Source organism: Rattus norvegicus, chromosome X (genome assembly GCF_021556685.1).
Source record: "Rattus norvegicus strain SHRSP/BbbUtx chromosome X, alternate assembly SHRSP_T2T, whole genome shotgun sequence".
NCBI lineage: Eukaryota > Metazoa > Chordata > Mammalia > Rodentia > Muridae > Rattus > Rattus norvegicus.
Window position 1 is genome coordinate 81974748 of NC_141554.1, and position 26305 is coordinate 82001052.

The window sequence follows — 26305 nt, forward strand, 5'->3', positions numbered from 1 at the left end:
CTTTGTTTAGCTCTGAACCCCATTTTTAAATAGGGTTATTTGTCTCCCTGCGGTCTAACTTCTTGAGTTCTTTGTATATTTTGGATATAAGGCCTCTATCTGTTGTAGGATTGGTAAAGATCTTTTCCCAATCTGTTGGTTGCCGTTTTGTCCTAACCACAGTGTCCTTTGCCTTACAGAAGCTTTGCAGTTTTATGAGATCCCATTTGTTGATTCTTGATCTTAGAGCATAAGCCATTGGTGTTCTGTTCAGGAAATTTTTTCCAGTGCCCATGTGTTCCAAATGCTTCCCTAGTTTTTCTTCTATTAGTTTGAGTGTGTCTTGTTTGATGTGGAGGTCCTTGATCCACTTGGACTTAAGCTTTGTACAGGGTGATAAGCATGGATCGATCTGCATTCTTCTACATGTTGACCTCCAGTTGAACCAGCACCATTTGCTGAAAATGCTATCTTTTTTCCATTGGATGGTTTTGGCTCCTTTGTCAAAAATCAAGTGACCATAGGTGTGTGGGTTCATTTCTGGGTCTTCAATTCTATTCCATTGGTCTATCTGTCTGTCTCTGTACCAATACCATGCAGTTTTTATCACTATTGCTCTGTAATACTGCTTGAGTTCAGGGATAGTGATTCCTCCTGAAGTCCTTTTATTGTTGAGGATAGTTTTAGCTATCCTGGGTTTTTTGTTATTCCAGATGAATTTGCAAATTGTTCTGTCTAACTCTTTGAAGAATTGGATTGGTATTTTGATGGGGATTGCATTGAATCTGTAGATCGCTTTTGGTAAAATGGCCATTTTTACTATATTAATCCTGCCAATCCATGAGCATGGGAGATCTTTCCATCTTCTGAGGTCTTCTTCAATTTTTTTCTTCAGTGTCTTGAAGTTCTTATTGTACAAATCTTTTACTTGCTTGGTTAAAGTCACACCGAGGTACTTTATATTATTTGGGTCTATTATGAAGGGTGTCGTTTCCCTAATTTCTTTCTCGGCTTGTTTCTCTTTTGTGTAGAGGAAGGCTAGTAAAATGTTTTCTAATAATCAGAAATGTGCATTATTAGTTAATTTTCAAAGGAAAATAAAAATAAAACCCTAAAATATATTTTAAAAGAAAAAGTTAAAATACTACTAAGACTATATACTACAAAGAAAGGGGAGTGGCAAAAAAGAAGAAACAAAGTGTAAAGGAAAGGCCATCTAATAATATAATGTATAGGCAATGTTAATCAAACATATGAAGGTGTAGAAAAATAGAGCATCTTATTTTAAAGAAAAGTTATGATGATGTCAACATAATCTTAAATGTAGTAGGAAATCAATAAAAAGAACACTAGGGGTAAAAAGAATAATTAAAGATAAACCATGGGAGTGGCTTCTAGGTCCTTAAAATTCCTGTGTGTATGTGGATAGGGTAGTTGAACCTGTGGACTCTTTCACATTTTTTTGTTCATTCTGACCCTGTATTAGATAAGTGTCCCATAACCCATAGCTGTCTAGACTTTAATAATTTCCCTTCCTTGTATACCAGGGGCCCCTGCTGGCTGCTCTGATTTTTGCAGTTTATTGTCTTGGCAGGTTCTCTCATCTTCCTGAGACTCATATGCCCTGAGATAACTAATGCTCTAGCTGGAAGGTATCTCCCTAGAGTTTTGGTGGTTAAGGGAGCATCCTAAAGACTGAGGTCTGCGTTTATACTTTTAAAGCTGCTAAGCATTCATCACCCCACTAGAGGATTGTCCAGTCAACATGAACATCAGGTTTCTTTGAGTCTCCACGGTCAAATCTCACATCATGTAGGTGACTCTACAGAATGATCCACCCACAGATCTCAGGCTCAGAACATCGGAGTTCTATATTTTTTCAGTTGATGACATTATCTACTCCCTACCAACAAGGCATGGCTACATTCTCCTGTAATCTAAGGACTGATCTTGCCACCAGCACTATTTGGATTTTTCCCCATTAAGCTTTCCCTCTTTTTTTCTAAAACTGCCTCTAGGGCTGCTGTCTCATCCTGGAGTTGTGGTATGTTGAAATCTCCCCCTCTAAGTCCTCTCATTCCCTCTCAAATCCATGACCTCTTCGTCTATAATTATTGTTTTATACACACACACACACACACACACACACACACACACACACACACACACATACACACACACACACACACACACACACACACACACGGGGGTGGGGAGAGAGAGAGAGAGAGAGAGAGAGAGAGAGAGAGAGAGAGAGAGAGAGAGAGAGAGCCTATGCAGTCCATATTTTGGGGGGACAGGGTCTCTATATACCTCAAAGCCTGAAACTGGCTTTGCAGACCACACCAGGCATCCTCAGAGTCCATTTTAAACAATAGCTTCCTATTAAGATACTGTCTCATCACAGCCCTTCTGAGATGGGGAACTCCTTTTTACCACACAGCCCTTCTGAGATGGGGAACTCCTTTTTACCACTGAGACCTCTTGTTGGAAAAGATACTCTTATCAACAAGACCCCCAATGCACTTGAGGTTTATGAATGCTGTGAGATTTTTTTTTTTGTAAGTCAGACTAGAAGTCTTTTTATTAAAGCTTCCAGGCTAACCTTTTAATATGAAATGCGTCCTTTCCCCGCCATGGGAGGAAATGACTGAATGGAAAGTGTTCAGCTTGTCTGGCTTCTTGCTGATTCTCCTTTCTCGTTTCTGTTTCTTCAGGTTTTTTTTTTTTATTCTGCCCTATTTTTTGTACATTTCTGAAGCTCCTCTTCTCCTCTTTGGAATAAAGTGTGTGTGTGTGTGTGTGTGTGTGTGTGTGTGTGTGTGTGTGTGTGTCTGTCTGTCTGTCTGTCTGTCTATCTGTCTGTCTGTCTGTCTGTCTGTCTCTGTGTCTGTATGTGTGTATTTTCTTCTCACACTTCTCCAGCAGGTCACAGGTAACTTCTACTCTCCCAGCTTACCAAGAAGTTAACTGAAATGCATGAGATTTGGAGTTAAAAAAAACCTTTGTGCTAGACTTAAATTTTTATCTTGCAAGATATGAGAAGAAATTAATATATCATAATTGGAAGCCTGTATATATTTTAAACAGCTTTCCATTTCGTTTTTTATACATGGAAAAACATACAATAATATCTAGTCCTCATTTTTAAAAATTGACATTGGGAGTTAAACTCAGACCTTCCCCATGCCAAATAAGTACTCTTTCAATAGGCTATGTCCACAGCTTAGTCCTCTGTATCTTACATTCTAGTCCTTAATGTCTTATGAAATTTCTTTGGGCCTTCTGATATTTTTGTTTTATTCAGTGTGATAAGAAAAATACTTTCTGCTGGGCAGTGGGGGTGCATGCCTTTAATCCCAGTATTTGGAAGGCAGAGGTAGGTGGATCTGAGTTGGAGACGAGCCTGGTCTTAAGAGCAGGTCCCAGGAGAGCCAAAGCTATATAGAGAAACCCTGTCTTGACAAAAAAGAAAAAAATACTTTCTAAACTTTTTGATAGAGAAAGTCTCATTGCATTAGCTTTTGGAATTATCATAGAAATATGGTACCCTAGGGTAAGCTTATATATGTTTTGATTCAGATAATATATATTAGGTAATTTAATTATACTTTATTTTCATTTAAGGCAATGCATATAGACTCTATCTCAAAAGTAATCAACAAATAAATGAACATAGCTTTGTTTATATCAGTGGTTATCAACCTTCCTAGTGCAGCAGTCCTTTAATGCAGTTCTGCATGTTGTGGTGACCCCAACCATAAAACTATTTTGTATGCTAGTTCATAACTAATTTTGCTACTGTTATGAATCATAGTGTAGAATCTTTTAGAGATAGAGGTTTGCCACAGGGGTCACAACCCACAGATTGAAACCACAGATCTTTATATTCCTCTTAGAAATCTGACATTTGGAGAAAAATAATTGATATCTTATTTAGTTTAAACCATAAGCTTATTCACTTACAATTTATATATCTACAAAATTGTGTTAGTCATATATAATAAATACATAGTCTGTCTTCTTGTAATTATAAGTTAATAAAAGATGGTCTTGACTCAGGCCAGCAATATATCGTACCCCTATTTGTTATAGTCTAGAAAGTATAATCATCTGTATAGGTCAAGCTCTGACAGAGCCTCTTAGGGGACACCTATCCCAGGCTCCTGTCCACAAGTGCTTGTTGGCATTAGCAATAGTGTCTGGGTTTGGTGGCTGCAGATGAGATGAATCCCTAGGTTGGGCAGTATCTGGATGGCCTTTCCTTCAGAAACAACAATCCAAGAGTACACAAGGAGGGGCCCAATGGCTCCAGCTGCATATGTAGCAAAGGATGGCCTTATCTGGCATCACTGGGAGGGGAGCCCCTAGTTCCTGTGAAGGTATAAGGGAATGCTGAGAGAGGAGGTGGGAGTGGGTGGGTGGGTAGAGGAGCACCCTCAGAAGCAGGGGAAAGGGGGTGGGATACAGGGTTTTCAGAGGAGAAAACTGGAAGGGGGATGTAGCACTTGAAATGTAAATAAATAAAATAGCCAATAAAATAAAATTTAAAAATGAAAGGAAATCATGTTCCAATTTTTTGAAAACAAGGAAAGTGCAATCATTTATGTTATATCATATGATTATCACTGTAGGCAATTATCCAACTTTAGGCTCTTCATCTGACAACTGGAGAGAGACCTTTAAAAAAACATAGCCCCCTTGTTCACCTGCTTAAAAGTATTAAGGATACAATTCAAATTCTATACTATAATCCGTCAGGAAACAAAAGCCATTTTCTGAATACCTAAAACATAATTTTCACCTTTTAAGTTTCATGTTTCGAGCAATAAAGTTTATAAAACAGGGACTTTACCTATTATTCATTTCAGATAAGGACTCAGTAAGTGCTTTAGAAATGAAGGAATAAATACCTGTAATCTAGGAGTATTAAAAACATATGACCACTTCTTCCATTTTTGACAAGAAACTTAGTTCTCTAAAGAAATTAGAGATTACTTAACTTTACTTTCCTTGTATAATCTTTTTTGAAAATGTATACTTACCAGATTAATAATGAATATGATTTTTGAGAAATCATTCTGTGCTGGAAACTGATTTATATGACTGACAGCATTTGATCCTCACAAAATGTTACAAGATGAAGCAAGCCAACATTTTATCAGGAATGGGGGCGGGCTCAAGAGATTCACAAGACAGTAGCTGAGAGCCTATTGACAATAGATCACTTCTGCAGGAAAGAACGTTCTTTTTCATTCCTAGTGACCACTAGGAGGTTGTTAATGCTCAGGTGGATTGCTCCACACTTGCACACATACAGATAATATCAACTGTACTTGGTGGGCTATTAAAAATGGAAGAAGACTTAAATGTACGAAAAGAGTGTGTTGGGATAAAAGGAGCTATGTTAGCGTGAGCATGTGGAGTAGGAGGGAGAAGTTGTGAGTGATATGATCAAGGTACATTGAATACACATGCATTTCTTTTTTTATTACTCATTCTATTCGTTTGCATCTCAAATGATATCCCCTTTCCAGGTTTCCCCTCCATAAACCGTCATCCCACATCCCTCTGCCCCCTCCCTTTGCCTGTATGAGGGTGCTCCTCCACCCACTCACCCACTCCTGCCTCACTGCCCTAGCATCCCCTTATACTGGGGCATCAACCCTCCACAGGACCAAAGGCCTCCCCTCCCATTGATGCCAGATAAGGCCATCCTCTGCTACACAAGTAGCTGGAACCATGTGTCTGTCCATGTGTACTCTTTGGATGGTGGTTTAGTCCCTGGGAGCTCTGGGAGTTCTGGTTGGTTGATATTGTTGTTCTTCCTATGTAGTTGCAAACCCCTTTGGTTCCTTCAGTTTTTCCCCTAGCTCTTCCATTGGGGTCCCAGGCTCAGTCCAATGGTTGGCTGTGAGTATCTGCATCTATATTAGTCAAGTGCTGATAGAACTTCTCAGGGAACAGCCATACCAGGCTCCTGTCAGCCAGAGCTTCTTGGCAGTCAGTAATAGTGTAGGGGATTGGTTTTTGCAGATGGAATAGATCCCTTTGTGGGGCGGTCTCTGGATGGCCTTTCCGTTAGCCTTTGTTCAATTTTTTTGTCCCTGTCTTTCCTTTGGATAGGAACAATTCTGGATTAAATATTTTGAAATGGGTGGGTGGCCCCATCCCTCAGCTGGGGACTATGTCTATCTACTGGAGGGGGTCTCTACAGGTTCTATCTCCTCTTTGTTGGGCATTTCTGCTAAAGTCATCCCCATTGGGTCCTTGGAGCCTCTCTCTTCCCTGATGTCTGGAACTTTCTAGAGGCTAAAGCCAGTACCCCCATCCTCCACTGCCATATATTTCTATTCGATTTCCTAACCCTCCTGTCCAAAAAAATAGTCTTTAAAAAACCCCACTATGGATTGCAGACTGGTAAAACCATTCTGGAAATCAGTCTGGAGGTTCCTCAGAAAATTGGACATTGAACTGCCTGAGGATCCAGCTATACCTCTCTTGGGCATATACCCAAAAGATGCCTCAACATATAAAAGAGACACGTGCTCCACTATGTTCATCGCAGCCTTATTTATAATAGCCAGAAGCTGGAAAGAACCCAGATGCTCTTCAACAGAGGAATGGATACAGAAAATGTGGTACATCTACACAATGGAATATTACTCAGCTATCAAAAACAACGAGTTTATGAAATTCGTAGGCAAATGGTTGGAACTGGAAAATATCATCCTGAGTGAGCTATCCCAATCACAGAAAGACATACATGGTATGCACTCATTGATAAGTGGCTATTAGCCCAAATGCTTGAATTACCCTAGATCCCTAGAACAAACGAAACTCAAGACGGATGATCAAAATGTGAATGCTTCACTCCTTCTTTAAATGAGGAAAAAGAATACCCTTGGCAGGGAAGGGAGAGGCAAAGATTAAAACAGAGACTGAAGGAACACCCATTCAGAGCCTGCCCCACATGTGGCCCATACATATACAGCCACCCAATTAGACAAGATGGATGAAGCAAAGAAGTGCAGACCGACAGGAGCCGGATGTAGATCGCTCCTGAGAGACACAGCCAGAATACAGCAAATACAGAGGCGAATGCCAGCAGCAAACCACTGAACTGAGAATAGGTCCCCTGTTGAAGGAATCAGAGATAGAACTGGAAGAGCTTGAAGGGGCTCGAGACCCCATATGTACAACAATGCCAAGCAACCAGAGCTTCCAGGGACTAAGCCACTACCTAAAGACTATACATGGACTGACCCTGGACTCTGACCCCATAGGTAGCAATGAATATCCTAGTAAGAGCACCAGTGGAAGGGGAAGCCCTGGGTCCTGCTAAGACTGAACCCCCAGTGAACTAATCTATGGGGGGAGGGCGGCAATGGGGGGAGGGTTGGGAGGGGAACACCCATAAGGAAGGGGAGGGGGGAGGGGGATGTTTGCCCGGAAACCGGGAAAGGGAATAACACTTGAAATGTATATAAGAAATACTCAAGTTAATAAAAAAAAAACCCACTATGGATGAAGCAAGATACTCTGACTCTAATCCTATTCTCATAATTACTCACTCCTGCCTCCAGTCGTGGATGTGATAATGGGTCCAAGTAGACCCAGCTTGAGATTTCAGGTATGGTACTTATCAGTGGCCTCAGGTAATCTGAATTCAACTTTGCAACTCAAATCTTTATATGGATAATAACATGTTTTGTAAGGTTGATTTGAAGATTGCATCTGTGAAATATCTGAATAAAAATAGTGAAAAAATAAAATCTTTTGCTTCCCACTAAATGAGGTAATCATTGATTATGTCTCTTGATTTGTGGAAAATTTATAGAGAAAAAAGCACGGTCCAGACTTGTCTGGCAAAGCACCTAAAAATGACTGAGACGTGTGACAGATAAGTGGCTTTGCTTCATATCTATTCCTAATGTTGCTCCTGGATGCATATGACTTTGTATTTGTTGCTTTCAAAGCTAAGAAAGATTTTGGTTAGACAAACGTCTTTTGGATATGGTATCAAAAATGCAAATGATAGAAGAAAAATAATTAGACATAACCAGAAATGAAATTTTTGTGATTCAAGGAGCACCACATTAATAATGAAAAGAGCCCAGTGGACAGAAGAAAATATTTTAAGTTGTATATCTGCTAAGAGATTCGTATCTAAAATTAGTAAAAAATTACTATGACTCACCAATTTAAAGATATTAACCTAATTTAAAGCTGGCATATAATTTGGATGAACGCTTTTTTAAATAATATATACAAATGGTTAAATAAATATATAAAAGTATTCATCATTACTAATTAGATGGTTAAATCCAAGTCTCAATGAAATATTTCTTCACACTTACTTGCACTGTTATAATTATTTTTCAGTGTTAAATAGAATTTCCATATAACATAATCCCATGTGTACATCTATACACAGAATACATATATACACTGTGTTAATGGAATTATTATTTTATTTTATTATTTTTTATATTTATTTTTCTTTTATGCATATGCCTAGCATATATCTTTTATCTTTTCTTCTTTTCTTATTTTTCATTGAATATTTTCTTTATTTACATTTCACATGTTATCCTCTTTCAAGTTGTCCCCTCTGAAAAACCCCTGTCCAATTCCCGCTACCACTAATTCTATGAGGGTGCTACCCCACCTCACCCACTCCTTCCTGCTTCCCTAGTATTCCCTTACACTGGAGCTTCCAGCCTTCACAAGACCAAGGGCCTCTCTACCCATTGATGTCTGACAAAGCCATCCTCTGCTACATATGTGGCTGGAGCCATGGGTCCCTCCATCATATTGTTTGGATGGTGGTTTAGTCCCTGATAGCTCTGGATGGTCCAGTTGATATTGTTCTTCCTATGGGGTTGCAATTTCCTTCAGTTCTTTCACTCCTTTCTCTAACTCCTCCATTGGGGACCCAGTACATACTCCAATGGCTGATCACTAACATCCTCCTTTATATCTGTCAGGCTTTGGCAGAGCCTATCAGAAGACAACTGTATCAGGCTCCTGTCAGCATGCACCTCTTGGCATTCGTAATAGTATCTGGGTTTGGTGACTATATATGGGATGGAATCCCTAGGTGGAGAAGACTCTGGGTGGCCTTTCCTACAGTCTCTACTCCATACTTTATCTCGATATTTCCTCCAGTGAATATTTTGTTACCCCTTCTAAGAAGGACTGAAGTGTCCACACTTTGATCTTCCTTCTTCTTGAACCATATGTAGTCTGTAAATTGTATCTTGGATATAACGAGCTTTTGGGCTAATAACAATTTATCAGTGAGTGCATACCATATGTGTTCTTTTGTGATTGGGTTACCTCACTTAGGAAGATATTTTCTAGTTCTATCCATTTACCTATGAATTTCAGGAAGTCGTTGTTTTTGATAGCTGAGTAATATTCCATTGTGTAGATGTACCACATTTTCTGTATCCATTCTTCTGTTGAAGGGCATCTGGGTTCTTTCCAGCGTCTGGCTCTTATAAATAAGGCTGCTTTGAACATAGTAGAGCATGTGTCTTTGTTGTATGTTGGAGCATCTTTTGGGTATATGCCCAAGGACGTATAGCTGGGTCCTCAGGTAGTGCAATGACCAATTTTCTGAGGAACCTCCAGTCTGATTTCCAGAATGGTTATACCAGTTTGCAATCCCACCAACAATGGAGGAGTGTTCCTCTTTCTTCACATCCTTTCTCTCATCTACTGTCACCTGACTTTTTGAACTTAGCCATTCTGACTGGTGTGAGGTGGAATCTCAGGGTTGTTTTGATTTATTTTTCCCTGATGACTAAGGATGTTGAACATTTCTTTAGGTGCTTCACAGCCATTCAATATTACTCTGTTGAGAATTCTTTGTTTAGCTCTATACCACATTTTTAATAGTGTTATTTGATTCTCTGAAGTCTAATTTCTTATTTAAAAGATTTATTTATTTATTCAATATAAGTACACTATAGCTGTCTTCAGACTCACCAGAAGAGGGCATCAGATCTCATTACAGATCATTGTGAGCCACCATGTGGTTGTTGGATTGAACTCAAGTCAGTGCTCTTAACCACTGGAGTCTAACTTCTTGAGTTCTTTGTATATAATGAATATTAGCCCTGTATCAGATATAGGATTAGTAAAGATCTTTTCCCAATCTGTTGGTTGCCATTTTGTCCTATTGACAGTGTCCTTTGCCTTACAGAAGCTTTGCAATTTTATGAGTCACATTTGTCTATTGTTGATCTTAGACCATAAGCTATTGGTGTTTAGGAAATTTTCCCATATTCCCATGCATTTGAGGCTCTTCCCCACTTTTTCTTATATTAGTTTCAGTGTATCTGGTTTTATGTGGAGGTCCTTGATCCATGTGGACACGAGCTTTGTAGATGGAGATAAGAATGGATCAATTAGCATTAATAGGGCTGGGGAGATGGCTCAGCGGTTAAGAATACTGACTGCTCTTCCAGAGGTCCTGAGTTCAAATCCCAGCAACCACATGGTGGCTCACAACCTTCTGTAATGGGGTCCAATGCCCTCTCCTGGTGCATCTGGAAACAGCTACAGTGTACTTATATATAATAAATAAATAAATCTTAAAAAAAAATAGGGGTTGGGGATTTAGCTCAGTGGTAGAGCGCTTGCCTAGCAAGTGCAAGGCCCTAGGTTCGGTCCCCAGCTCCGAAAAAAAATTTGCATTAATATACATGGTGACCACCAGTTGAACCAGCACCATTTGTTGAAAATGCTGTCTTTTTTCCACTGGATGGTTAGCATTTGACAAAAGTCAACACAACTTCATGGTAAAAGTGTTGGAAATATCAGGCACTCAAGGCACATACCTAAACATAATAAATGCAATATGCAACAAATCAGTAGCCAACATCAAACTAAATGGAGGTAATCTTGAAGCAATCCCACTAAAATCAAGGACTAGACAAGGCTGCCAATTCTCTCCATATCTATTCAATATAGTCCTTGAAGTTCTAGCCAGAGCAATTAGACAACAAAATGAGATCAAAGGGATGCAGATTGATTGGGAGGGAGTAATTCAGGATATCAATATTTGTAGATGATATTATAGTATAAATAAAAGACCCCAAAAATTCTACTAGAGAACTTTTAAACCTGATAAACAACTTCAGCAAAGTGGCTGGATAGAAAATTAACTCAAACAAATCAGTAGCCTTCCTCTACTCAAAGGATAAACAGGGTGAGAAAGAAATTAGGGTGACACCCTTCACAATAGTAACAAATAATATAAAATATGTTAATGCGGCTCTAACCAAGCAAGTAAAATATCTGTTTGAGAGAAAATTTCAAGTCTCTAAAGAAAAAAAGAGAAGATCTCAGAAGATGGAAAGACTTCCCATGCTCATGGATTGGCAGGATTAATATTGTAAAAATGGCCATCTTTCCAAAAGCAATCTACAAAATCAATGCAATCCCTATCAAAATTATAATCCAATTCTTCATAGAGTTAGAAAGAGCAATTTGCAAATTCATTTGGAATAATGAAAAACGCAGGGTAGCAAAAACCATACTCAACAACAAAAGAACTTCTGGGGGAATCACCATCCCTGACCTCAAGCAGTATTACAGAGCATCAGTCATAAAAACTGTATGGTATTGGTACAGAGACAGGCAGGTAGATCAGTGCAATAGGATTGAAGACCCAGAAATGAACCCACACACCTATGATCACTTGATCTTTGACAAATCAAATTCTCACCTCTTAATATCACCCAATGGTTTCAATAGGAATTTGTAGGGGTTCACGGTCAAACTAGAGTGTAGCCTTTAGAAAAATAGTTCAGTTGATACAGTGGAGAGCCCTGCCCTTTTCTGAAGGGAAATAGAGTAGACATGGATCTGGGAGAAAGGGGAGGTTTGGGGATGGCAGAGGAACTTGGAAGAGTGGAAGAATGGGAAAAGTGATCAAGATGTATTAAAAAAAATAAACTGCTTCCTAAAAAAGAGTCAAAGAGAAAAAGAGATACCGAAACAAATTTCTATGTTTTTTTAACTTATGGGTATACAAAGGCAATGGGTAAGATTTATTCCTAATTTGAGTAAGTATGGAAATTATCAGAGAAAGACATTGGTATCAGTTCTAAAAGGTGATTAATAATAAATGAATATTAGAAATAATATTGATGAGTAAGGCAAATATGCAGCATGAGATTGTGTAATCAAAAAAAGGGAGTACTGCCATGTAATTTTGGAAAACTATTAAAAAAGGCTTTGGTAATCTCAACTAAAACAAGAAAACTGACTGTTAATGCTATATGTAATTAAGGGTTAGGTATATATCTTATATTTTATTGAGATTCTGTGAACTGTGAAAATGTTACCCATCTGTCTCATTTCTTTAATTTATTTGTATTGTTTTTATATTACTTTTATGTTTTTACAGTCTAGTCATTACCCCCTCCCAGACCACCCTCTCACAGTTCCTCATTACATTTCCTCCTACCCCCTGTCTCCAAGAGGATGTCCTTCCTTTCCCCCTCAGGCTTCCTCATTCCCTCTGGCCTTAGGTCTCTTCAGGGTTCTGCTGTATATGTGTCGAGGCCTCACAGCAGCTCCAGTATGCTGCCTGGTTGGTGGCTCAGTGTCTGAGAGATCTCAGGGGTCTGGGTTAGTTGAGACTTCTGGTCTTCCTATGGGGTTGCTCTCCGCCTCAGCTTCTTCCAGTATTTCCCTAATTTATTTGTAGAGACAGGGTCTCCCATTGTAGCACTGCCTGTCCTGGAATTTGCTATGTAGACCAGTCTGGCCTTAAATTCGTAGAGATATGCTTCAGATGCTGGAATTAAAGGCAGGAATCGCCACACATGGCTTTAAAAAAGTTTTATTTTTATTTATTTATGTCCATTATTTTACGTAATTTTTGAGATTTAAATGAAATTCCATTTGAATACAGAAAACCTGAGGACATTTGCACACACACACACACACACACACACACACACATACACACACATACACACACACACTGGAATTTATATATATATATATAATATGTATATATATAATATGTATATAATATATAATTTTATATATACATATATATATATATATATAACTGAGATAGTTTAGCCACAGTATGAAGTAGAAGTACTTCTGCAATTCCATCATTCAAAAAGAAAGTTTGTGATTGTATTAGTTTTAAAAGGTAAAGTATGTATTTGGCAACATGAAATTTGTGACATTTTAACTAATTGGAACATAAAAGGTAACTTGCTCATAAGAATGAATTACTTTATGAAAAGTTTTGCCACTCATATTCAGTGGCCAATTTTCCTCTAGGAAAATGACTGAATCATTTGGCATTTAGCCTTAAATTCAGATTCCAAAGGTAGTCCAATATGGAAAGCACTGGCTGACCAGAGATTTAGAGCATATTTGGCTCCATTTCAGTTCATGAAGAATGTTTTTTTTTTCTTAACTGTTTGCACAAGGCCTTTAGAGCAAAGTACAGCCATTCAGCATCATGTAACAGTGACAAATATCCAAAGTTAAAAATTATTTTCTCGTAAGTCATAAATAAAAACTGACATAAGTTACCAAAATGGAGGAGATAGCACAGAAATGTAGCTCCACTCTTATGAGAGTCCTTTCAGCCATTTACTTAATTTATCAGTTAAGCAGGAGAGATGGCTCAGCAGTTAAGAGCGTTGCTGCTCTTGTAGAAGACCTGAGTTTGATTTCCAGTACCCACATGGCAGCTCACAACCATCTATGACTGTTTGCAGAAGACATTCTCTTCTGGATTCAGGGGGTACCAGACGTGCACTTTGTGAACAGACATACATACAGGCAAAGCAATTATATACATGGATACAATTTTTAAATATTTTGACTAGGATTATTGTCTTGATTTATTTTTCTGATAGGTTGTTATAGATACACTATTAATTTTGCATGTAGATTTTTTTTATCCTTTGAGTTCCTTGAATTTGTTTTTGGCTTCTCCAATGTTTTGTTTCCTTGTAGTCTCATGCCATCTGAGAACAATTTGACTTCTTTCTGTATAATTTTTGATGGACTTTTGGTTTGGTTTTGTATTTGAGGTTTTTTTTCCTATTTCCTTTATACTGATTTCTCTGGGGATCACTTAATTTGGTTGTCCAAAAGTGGTAAAAGTTGCCATCCTGTCTTATTCTAAATCTTAGTGGAAGAAAATTGTTAAACTTTTCCCCATCATCATGAGTTTGACTGTTGGTTTATCACATATGACATTTATTGAGTTGAGATATATTACTTCTCTACCTAATTTTTGAGGTTGTGTTGGTTTCAAACATCTGTTCAGGAACTGTTGAAGGTAGGAATGTTTTTACATTGTGTTTATTCGTTGGTATAAGTTTAATCAATTTTACATCCCTTTGATGAAACCAAATTGGCCATAATGTATACTATCTTTTGACATACTGTTCAACTCAGTTTCCTAATATTTTATTGAAGAATTTTTCATCTGTTGACTTACAGATTTCTTTTCCTTTCTTTCATTTTTTTAATAAAAATAATACAATATTTCTTTCATCATTTTTTGTTGTGTCCTTGTCTGCATTTGTTCTGAGATAATGCTGACCTTCTAGATTAAGTCTGGAAAGATTCCCTGTCCTTCAAATTTTTGGAACAGTTTGAAAAAAATTGTATTACTTCCTCTTCATATTTTTCATTGAATTCATTAATTAACCCCTTCAATATAGTATGTTTAGTAATAAACTCTATTTCTCATTAATTTTACTGGTGTTGTCCTGGTCAAATTTTTTATGTCTTTAGAATTCAATATTCATAGGTTATATGTGTTCAGGAATGTATGCATTTTCAATGTTTTCTAATCTGATTGCATATAATTATCTAAATCACCTTTAATAGCCAGATCTTTGTAGTGTGAGCTCTAATGTATCCTTTATTCATCTCTGATTTTATTGGTTTAGTTCTTCAGTCTTTTTCTTCACTTAGTTTCACTCAATTTATTAAATTTATTTATATTTTCAAAATTATTACTTTTATTTTGTTTGATGTGTATTTTAGTCATACTTTTATTTATTTCTGCTTTTCTTATCCCTTCCTACTATTTTCGTGTATAGTTTCTTAATGATCATCTAATTCAGTGGTGCTCAACTTGTGGGACAATGTTCCTTTGGGCTATAACAATCCTTTCTCAGGGGTTGCCTAAGACCATTGGAAAGCACAGATATTTACATTACAGTCTATAACAGTAGCAAAATTATGTTATGAAATAGCAATGGAAATAATTTTATGTGTAGGGGTTCTCTACAATAAGATAAATTGTATTTAAGGGTTTCATCATTAGGAATGTTGAACCTTTATATCTAATTCCTTTATATCATTAGGTTTTTTTAAATGTGAAGTTGTCTACTTTTTATAGTAGGCATTTAATGTTAGAAATTTTCTTCTTAGACTTTTTTTTTACTGTTATTTATATTTTGACATCTTTTTTATCCCATTTTTATTTTTCAAGAAATGTTTTAATTTCAACATTAACCCTATTGTGATTTGCATCTTAATTAGTCCCAGATTTCCTATGGTAGAGCATTGGTTAGCAGCCTTTTGTACTTTTGGGAGATGGTGATATTTTCTTTTTTTTACTCAAATCTCTTTTCACATACAGTTACTTAGTTTCTTCTGGTTTCCATTTGCACGGAATATGTTTTTCTATGCCCTTATTTTTTTTTCATTCTATGTACTTAGAGATGAGGTGAGTCTCCTCTAGCTGGCATGTTTAGCTTTGATTTTTATAGTCTCTGTCTATTGCTGTGATAAGACAACATGCCAAAGACAACTCATAGGGGAAAAAAGTTTACTTGGGCCTTACAATTCAGAAGGTAAATGCATGACCACCATTTCTGAGAGCAATGTGTATGTATTTTAAGAAGCTTCTACAGTAGTAGTTTTCTATATAGCTTTTTCTTTTTTATTTTTTTTTGAAATTTTATTTTTTGTTAGATATATTTCTTTATTTACAATTCAAATATTATTCCTTTTCCCGGTTTCCTGTCCATAAGCCCCCCATCTCCTCCCCCTCCCCGATACGGGTGTTCCTCCATACACCCCCTTCAATGCCCCCCAACATTCCCCTGCACTGGGGGTCCAACCTTGGCAGGACCAAAGGCTTCCCCTTCCACTGATGCCTAACAAGGACATCCTCTGCTACATAAGCAGTTGGAGCCCTGGGTCAGTCCATATATAGTCTTTCAGTAGTGGTTTAGTCCCTGGAAGCTCTGGTTCATTGGTGTTATTGTTCTTAGGGGGTTGCAAGCCCCTTCAGCTCTTTTAATCCTTCCTCTAATTCCCCCCAAGGGGTCCTGTTCTCAGTTCAGTTGTTTGCTGCCAGCATTGACCTCTGTATTGGACAAGCTCTGGATGTGTCTCTCAGGGGAGATCTATATCCGGTCCCTTTCAGCATGCACTTTTTAGCTTCATCAATCTTATCAGGTTTTGATACACACACACACACACACACACACACACACACACACACACACACACACACACACATATGGACCACATATGGGGCAGGCTCTGAATGGTCATTCCTTCAGTCACTGCTCTAAACTTTGCTTCCATATCCCCTCCTTTGGATATTTTTTCCCCTTTTAAGAAGGAGTGGGAGCATCCACTCTTTGGTCATCCTTCTTGAGCTTCCTGTGGTATGTGGATTGCAGCATGGGTAATTTGAGCTTTTGGGCTAATATCCACTTATGATAGCTTTTTCAAAAAGGCTTTTAGTGATACTTATCTCACCACATATTCTCTCTTGTACCATGACTTCCCAGCTGTCACTCAATTTAATATATCATGTTCCATTTTCCCCAGTTATTCTTCATATTGCTATATTATTTTTCTCTATATTCAAAGGAGCTAAACTTTTTCATGGCCCTTACCTAACCTTTGTAAATATTCCAAATAAAACACATACCCAAAAGATTAAAAGCTTACTCCACATATGAGATAAAACATGAAATGTTTGACTTTCTGGGTATGGTTTACTTCACCCAGGATGATTATTTTCTATTCCATCCATTTATCTGCAAACTTCATAATTCATCTTCCTTCCTTCTTTTTTGAAGTCTCCTGCTGAAGGAAGGTAAGTCTGGATAGAGACAAAAGTCAAAGTAACATTTGGGCCAACTCATATAATTTCCTGGGCTACCAATAATATATAAATAACACTGCATTTGATATCATGAAATAATACTTGTTGAAAACTATATAATTCATTATTCTTAACAAGTAGATAACATTCCATTTTATAAATGTACCATACTTTAATTAATAAGGTGATAGACATCTACTGATTTCCATTTCTTGACTATTGTGAATAGAGCAACAATGAAACATAAATGAACAGATATCTTTGTAATAAGATACAGAGACTTCTAGATATATACCTAAGAGCAGTATAGTAGTATCTTGTGGTAGATATATTTTCAACTTTTTTAAGGGCTTCCACACTGATTTTTCACAGTGACTATACACGATTTTGCTCTTATTAGCAATAGATTATTGTTCCCTGTTCCCCATATCCTCTCTTGTATCTGCTGTTATTTGTTTATGAGCTTTGGCCATTTTGACTGAGGTATGACAAAATTTCAAAGTGGTTTTAATTTGCACTTCCTTAATGGCTAAAGATGTAGAATATTTTAAAGTGTTTCTTAGACAGTTATATGTCATCTTTTAAGAACTCTGTGTTTAGTTCCACGGCACATTTTTAGTTGGGTTATTTGTATTCTTGATGTTTAATTTGAAGAGTGGTTATTAGCATGGCCTATATATTAACGCCCAGAACCACTACCATGAGCCGCCCCAGTGAGCTGCTCTACACACCATTCTAAACTGGGACCAAGGAGAGATCTACCTGAAACCCATGGGTGACCCCAGACTGAAAACCAAGCATCACTCAGCTAGTCCCCACATGAGGAGCAAAGATTGCAAGAACCCACCAACAAATCAAGTTGACATAAGAGACAGGAGGGAGAGAGACGGGGAGAAGCCATGGCAGGACAATGGAGGCTGATGTAAAGATCTCGCTCTGTGTATTTACAGGTTGTTATCAATGTTCCTAAGGGATGGTTGGTAGCGGGCTTTGTATGTTTAAGTGGGCAATTATAGCTTATCAATTGGATCTAAAAAAAATCAAGTTGACATAGCCATACCAAGAAGCACCACAAACGCCCTTATTTGAGAGGCCTAGATTCCATTGCAAAAAAAAAAAAAAAAAAAAAAAATACAATCCTCATGAAGACCTAAGACAATTTGTCTCTTTCAGGAAACTAGAATGACACTATAGTAGCTACTTAGAAAAACAACCTAGTTAATGCACAAGACATAGATTTGTGTGTGTGTGTGTGTGTGTGTGTGTGTGTGTGTGTGCGTGTGTGTGTGTGTGTGTGTGTGTATTTATATATGTTCAAGGAGCTCAATTATATGAATAAAGTCTTGAATGAATACCAGAAAAACACAAAACAGTTGAGTGACATAATGAAAACAACTAAAAATCGGAATATAGAATTTAATAAAGGAATAGTATCTCTGAAGAAAAGCCAAACTGCAATAGAGTGCAAAATAAAAAACTTCAGAGGAGAGCCTCACCAACAGATCAGAAGGTGTAGTACTCAGAGCATAACCATATTTTGTACAAGCCAAGAAGTAATATCACAAAAGTGTGGGTCTGTGATTCCAATAAGACGGTTGTGTGTTGTTTCCTTTGTTATTTTCTTCAAATTCATTAGAAATCAACTTACTTAGCCATCGGAAGTATTGCTGTAATCCTCTTCTGGAGACAAATAAAAGAGGGGTCTGTATAATTTTTCCATTCTTACACAATTCCAAAGGCAGCCTCAAAAAATGGCTTCTTTTTCAGCTTCTTTTTCAAAACCACCTCTTCATTCTATGATCAAGAGAAAGCTCTCTTCTGTCTAGTTTCTTTGTTCAAAGGATGCTGGATATGGGATCAAGTATAAGACAAAATGGTTTAAAAATGTTGGACTGATAATGTGTGGTCAAAATCACTTATAGAGATAATGAATTGAGTCTTAAATACTAGGACTTCTACAAGGAGACTTAGTTTGAGTGTGTTTAAAATGCCTATATAAAGATACTGTATCTTGATCCTCACAGGCAACCATTGGCCTGAGCCCAAGGATCCAATGGAAGAGTTAGGGGAAGGACTGAAGAAGCCGAAGGAGTTTGCAACCTGATAGAAAGAACATTATCAACTAAGCAAACCCACCAGAGCTCCTAGGGACTAAACCACCAACCAAAGAGTGTATACATGGAGGGACCCATGGCTCCAGCTGCATATGTCGCAGAGGGTTGCCTTATCTGGCATCAGTGGGAGGGGAGGCCCTTGGTCCTGTAGGAGATTGATGCTTCAGTGTAAGAGGATGCTAGAGAGATGAGATGGGAGTGGGTGAGTGTGTGGGGAACACTTTCTTAGAGGCAAAGGGGAGGGAGGGAGGATTGGATGAGGTTTTCACAGAGGGGAGACCAGGAAGGGAGAAAACATTTGAAATGTAAATAAATAAAATAACTAGTAAAAATTACTGCATCTTTATTGTTAGATAGTAAAGAAAGTTTCCATATTTCTTATGTCATTATTATTATTATTATCATTATTATCATTATTATTATTATTATTATTTCCAAGATTTCTATTTGTTTCTACTGATCTAGTATGTTTGTTTCTGTTCTGATTTGAATATAAAATAACCTGAACAGATCATTTATTAGTGGGTTTTGTTCCCAGCTCTTGGCACTATTGATATGCAATTGAAATATGAAGTACTAGCCTCATCGATAGGTCAAGCAGTTCATGGTTGAGTGGACTGTCTAGGCTGTCAGAATGAAAGAAAATTTTCTCAATCATACTGTGTCCAATAATGTCCTGACTTATTTTGTAATTGTGCCATGGAATGAAACCTCTGAAACTGTGAGCCACAACACATTTCTCTTTCCTTCAGTAATTCATTCCCTCAATTTTTCACAGGAGTAGAACATGGAGGTATAGTCTACCCAATCTGTATTGTCATGTGTTATGACCATATATTAATTTCTTAAAATCATGTGATTTGCTCTCAAATTTTTTCAAAATTATAACTAATCTACTGTCCTTGTATTTCTGAAAACTCTGGGAATCAGTTTGTTACATATTTATACTTCTTTCTTGGATTTTTATGGAAGTCATGTTAAACTTGTGCCTTGATCTGAAGTGAAACTGACTCTTCCTTTCTATGAGTACTGTACACATGTTTATTTATTAAGGGTCCATGCTTACTTACGTTATCAGTTCTTGATGCTTAGTACATGCTTTATTTTTACTGCTTATTAGATTAATATGTAACTGTTTAAGTGTTATAAATAACATTTCATGCTGAAATTGAGTTCCAGTTTTTCACTGCTACCTCATAGAGGGCATGTAGACAGGAAAAAGTCCATGAGGACACAATGCTAACAGAAAGAACTACAGACAACTAAGGAATAATGAGAGAGAGAGAGAGAGAGAGAGAGAGAGAGAGAGAGAGAGAGAGAGAGAGAGAGAAATAATCTTCACCAAGAAAGAACACACCAATTGGTTATCCAGTACCAAATAGATAACCCTGAAAACACATATAAGTAATATACAGACTGAGCAGGTTATATTTAGAAATGTATATTTGTAAACATATACAAGTGTAATAAGAATGACTGAAAAACGAATAAATTGAGAGAAGTCAAGGAGGTATACAGAAAGGTGTATAGGGAGAAAATGGAAAAGACAATGTAGCAATTATACTAATATCTCAAAAATAAAAGAAAATTATATCCAGGTATTTTACTTCTTGGATTCTGCCATCAAGAGTTTCTTGGGCAGATGGAGAAATGACTGACTGTCTAAGAGCAGTTGCTACTCAGTTATGAGGAGTAAAATTTTAAACCCAGTACCCACATGAGACGGTTTACAACCACCTGTACATGCAGCTTTAAGGTATCCCCGGGCTTCTTCTGGTCTCTACTCAACACACACACACACACACACACACACACACACACACACATATACATATATATACATGTATATATATATACACACATACATACACACAAAGAGGTGCTTACAGTCACATAGATATATAACATACATGCAGATGTACCTATACATACACATAAATAAAATTAAAATTAAATAAACACACTGTTTCTTAGCTGGATGTGATGGCACTTGCCTTTAATTCCAACATTTGGGAGGCAGAGACAGTCAATCTTTGTGATTCCAAGGCTAGCCTGGGTTATACAGTGATACCTTTTCAAGAAAGAAGAGGTTTTTTAAAATAAGGTCTTATCTGATTGGGGGGATGTGTCACATAAAATAATTGGCTTTATTACAATTTTACTAAACTTGATACTAATTTTAGCAGTAGACTATAGATATTTAGATTCTTACATATGCAGTTATATTGTCTGCAAATAATGAGCCTATTTTCTCATTTTGAATAGTTTTATTTGTTGTTTTTGCTCCTTTGACTTAGTCCACTGATTTTTCTGCACTATGTTGACTTTTGTACATGTTACCAGAAAATGAATAGGACTAGAAAGCAAAAATCGGAGATGGACATTACTTATCTGAAGTATGTCTTAATCTAAGAGCTTGGATATTTTCTACATACTTGTGTGAAAACACTGTAACAGGTAGTGACATCAGCTGTGGCCCACTTGTTCTCCAAATTCCACTTTCTCAAGTGTCATTACCACCATGAGTATTTGCTAATGCTTTTCCATCATGTTAAAGGTAATGCTCTAAAATAAACCCAAAAATATTTAGGTCTGATCATTATAAAATTGAATCAAATTGTTGTGTCCTTTATTTTAATTCTATAAACTTATGTTAGTACACCTTACAATAAATAGCATTAGTTTTTTGCTAAGCATACAATCTATTGAAACAGTCTTTTCTGTAATGAACTCTAGATAGTGGCATATGTATTTCAGTCTTTTTAAAAGTTCTTACCATATTTCAATTTATTTTAGAAACAGCTGAAATATATTAAACAAAGAGTAAACTCAAACACAACCTGTCACTTGAAACAACTATACAAATGTGTAGAATGATTCTGATAAAGAGTGATTGGGTGGTCAAAAACTATACATGACTACCTGTACAACAATATTTGTGCAATATTCTGACTCCTCATTTGGGTGATTAAAGTAAAACTGTTTATGTCACAGTGACATATTCCTGCTGTTTTTTTCTATTTTATTTTTTAGTTCAAGTCAGAAAAGTTAGTAATTTGTCATTCTAAAATAAAAGATTAGAATATTTAATCAAAATGATTTGGCTGACAATTCACATGATGAAATACATTTAAATTATACCAGTAATTTTTAATCTTTTTGAAGTTTATCGATTTGAAATATGAGGTGACTGTATGCTGTCAATGATTTATATTTAGTTATTAAATTATAATGCACTAATTTTAAATAAAGAATTCTAACATAACATGACATTTTTTATCTTTCTATGTAAAAATGTTGATTAGTTTTACAGACACAATAAAAATAATATCAACAGCAATTTAGATTGGCAAGCTATGACAGTTAATTTATATGCATTATTTCATTAAAATTTTATTGTATATTTTTATGTGACGAAAATCTTTTCTTAAAATATCTTATTTCAGTAAGTGAAGATGAAATAGGGGGTGCCAGGGATAGATTTTGCTTGATTTAAAAATAATTGAATTTGGCTGTGTGAAATGGAAGTCAGTATAGGAAGGGCTAGGCAGGAATGCATTCTGTTCCTACTCTATTTTGTGATTTACAAGTATGAAAGAAAATTCTTAATTGGAAATAACTCAATTATTGCCAAAATATAATCAAGATTTATAATAACTTCTGGAGACTTGCTGAATTCTAGGTACTTTGTTAAAGGTGAAAATATGAATGTGCAATTAAGAGAGCTCTTCCAATGTCTTATTACATCTTAGATGTAAATTATGTCATCTGGAAAACATGGACTATTACATGTACTCCACTAAAAAGTCATAATGAACCCAACACACCCACCATCCAAATGCATAAATGAGATTCAGTGTTAAGTTACTTGCAAAATTTTGCTTTTTTTCTCTTTAAACCATCACAATTAATTACACAGAGAAATACTCATGCATGATTCCTATCTGTCCTCTATTTTCTAAAGGTAGTACAGGAAAAAAAGAAGCGAAAACCATACAATGGAAAAAAAAGAAGGCATCTTCAAGAAATAGTGCCCATCTAACTGGCAGTATGTATTTAGAAGAATGCAGATAGACCTATATTTATCACCCTGCACAAAACTCAAGTCCAAGATGATCAAGGACCTCAACATAAAGTCAGATTAACTATGGGATGGAGAGATGGCTCAGAGGTTAGGAGTACTGGCTGCTCATTCCAAGGTCCTGAGTTCAAATCCTGGCAACCATATGGTGGCTCATAGTCATCTATAGTGAAATTTGGTTCCCTCTTCTGGTATGTAGGCATACATTCAGGCAGAATTCTGTTTATATAATAAATACATCTTTTTAAAAAATTCACAATGGAATACTACTCAGCTATTAACAACAAGAACATCCTGAGTTTTGCAGGCAAATGGATGGAATTAGAAAATATTCTGAGTGACCTAACTCGACACAAAATGACATGCATGTTATGTACTCACTAATAAGTGAATATTAGCCAAATAAAGTACCGAATACCCAAGATCAGTCCACAGAACTTACAAAGGCTCGCAAGCTGAAGGGTCTAAGTGAGGATGCCTCAGTCCCACTTTGAAGAGAGAAGAAAGCAACACAGGAGGAAAGAGGGAGGTAGGAACCTGGGTGAGAAAGGGGGCAGGGAGGGGAAAAGGGGAACATGATCAGGTATTGGTGTGGGGGAACAGGATTGAAACCCTGAGGGCCAGCAGAAAGAATACAAACAGGCAACCTTGAGAGGTAGGAGATGGGGGAGACCCTCCAGAATGTACCAGAGACCTGAGAGGTGAGAGGTTAGATGAAATGCCCTACAGTGGGGAGAGGGAACTTGTCGAACCCACTTCCAATAGAAAAGAAAGGGCATCAAGTGAGGGAGGGGTTTGTCATCCCACAGTCAAGATCTCTGACTCAGAATTGAGAAAAGCCTTCAAGAAAGACATGAACACACTTAGGGAAACACAGGAAAACATTAATAAACAAGTAGAAGCCTACAGAGAGGAATCGCAAAAATCCCTGAAAGAATTCCAGGAAAACACAATCAAACAGTTGAAGGAATTAAAAATGGAAATAGAAGCAATCAAGAAAGAACACATGGAAACAACCCTGGATATAGAAAACCAAAAGAAGAGACAAGGAGCTGTAGATACAAGCTTCACCAACAGAATACAAGAGATGGAAGAGAGAATCTCGGGAGCAGAAGATTCCATAGAAATCATTGACTCAACTGTCAAAGATAATGTAAAGCAGAAAAAGCTACTGGTCCAAAACATACAGGAAATCCAGTACTCAATGAGAAGATCAAACCTAAGGATAATAGGTATAGAAGAGAGTGAAGACTCCCAGCTCAAAGGACCAGTAAATATCTTCAACAAAATCATAGAAGAAAACTTCCCTAACCTAAAAAAAGAGATACCCATAGGCATACAAGAAGCCTACAGAACTCCAAATAGATTGGACCAGAAAAGAAACACCTCCCGTCACATAATACTCAAAACACCAAACGCACAAAATAAAGAAAGAATATTAAAAGCAGTAAGGGAAAAAGGTCAAGTAACATATAAAGGCAGACCTATCAGAATCACACCAGACTTCTCGCCAGAAACTATGAAGGCCAGAAGATCCTGGACTGATGTCATACAGACCCTAAAAGAACACAAATGGCAGCCCAGGTTACTGTATCCAGCAAAACTCTCAATTAACATTGATGGAGAAACCAAGATATTCCATGACAAAACCAAATTTACACAATATCTTTCTACAAATCCAGCACTACAAAGGATAATAAATGGTAAAGCCCAACATAAGGAGGCAAGCTATACCCTAGAAGAAGCAAGAAACTAATCGTCTTGGCAACAAAACAAAGAGAATGAAAGCACACAAACATAACCTCACATCGAAATATGAATATAACGGGAAGCAATAATCACTATTCCTTAATATCTCTCAACATCAATGGCCTCAACTCCCCAATAAAAAGACATAGATTAATAAACTGGATACGCAACGAGGACCCTGCATTCTGCTGCCTACAGGAAACTCACCTCAGAGACAAAGACAGACACTACCTCAGAGTGAAAGGCTGGAAAACAACTTTCCAAGCAAATGGTCAGAAGAAGCAAGCTGAAGTAGCCATTCTAATATCAAATAAAATCAATTTTCAACTAAAAGTCATCAAAAAAGATAAGGAAGGACACTTCATATTCATCAAAGGAAAAATCCACCAAGATGAAGTCTCAATCCTAAATATCTATGCCCCAAATACAAGGGCACCTACATACGTAAAAGAAACCTTACTAAAGCTCAAAACACACATTGCACCTCACACAATAATAGTAGGAGATTTCAACACCCCACTCTCATCAATGGACAGATCATGGAAACAGAAATGAAACAGAGACGTAGACAGACTAAGAGAAGTCATGAGCCAAATGGACTTAACGGATATTTATAGAACATTCTATCCTAAAGCAAAAGGATATACCTTCTTCTCAGCTCCTCATGGTACTTTCTCCAAAATTGACCATATAATTGGTCAAAAAACGGGCCTCAACAGGTACAGAAAGATAGAAATAATCCCATGCGTGCTATCGGACCACCACGGCCTAAAACTGGTCTTCGATAACAATAAGGGAAGAATGCCCACATATACGTGGAAATTGAACATTGCTCTACTCAATGATAACCTGGTCAAGGAAGAAATAAAGAAAGAAATTAAAAACTTTTTAGAATTTAATGAAAATGAAGATACAACATACCCAAACTTATGGGACACAATGAAAGCTGTGCTAAGAGGAAAACTCATAGCGCTGAGTGCCTGCAGAAAGAAACAGGAAAGAGCATATATCAGCAGCTTGACAGCACACCTAAAAGCTCTAGAACAAAAAGAAGCAAATACACCCAGGAGGAGTAGAAGGCAGGAAATAATCAAACTCAGAGCTGAAATCAACCAAGTAGAAACAAAAAGGACCATAGAAAGAATCAACAGAACCAAAAGTTGGTTCTTTGAGAAAATCAACAAGATAGATAAACCCTTAGCCAGACTAACGAGAGGACACAGAGAGTGCGTCCAAATTAACAAA

At 37.0% G+C, this 26305-nt stretch overlaps 1 long non-coding RNA gene across 24 annotated transcripts in view; it reads left to right on the plus strand.

Moving 5' to 3' along the window:
• The window catches only part of LOC134484057 (uncharacterized), a 166402-nt gene that overhangs the window by 97165 nt on the left and 42932 nt on the right, over positions 1-26305 (plus strand). For 11 of the 24 annotated variants that reach the window (XR_015646603.1, XR_015646596.1, XR_015646621.1 and 8 more), the window contains one exon: positions 19141-20131. The exons of 10 other annotated variants lie outside the window; for them this stretch is intronic. This is a non-coding gene — a long non-coding RNA (uncharacterized LOC134484057). Of the gene's footprint in view, positions 1-19140; positions 20562-23194; positions 23279-26305 lie in introns of those variants that run through there. 3 more of the 24 variants (XR_015646612.1, XR_015646626.1, XR_015646623.1) reach the window with 2 other exon arrangements.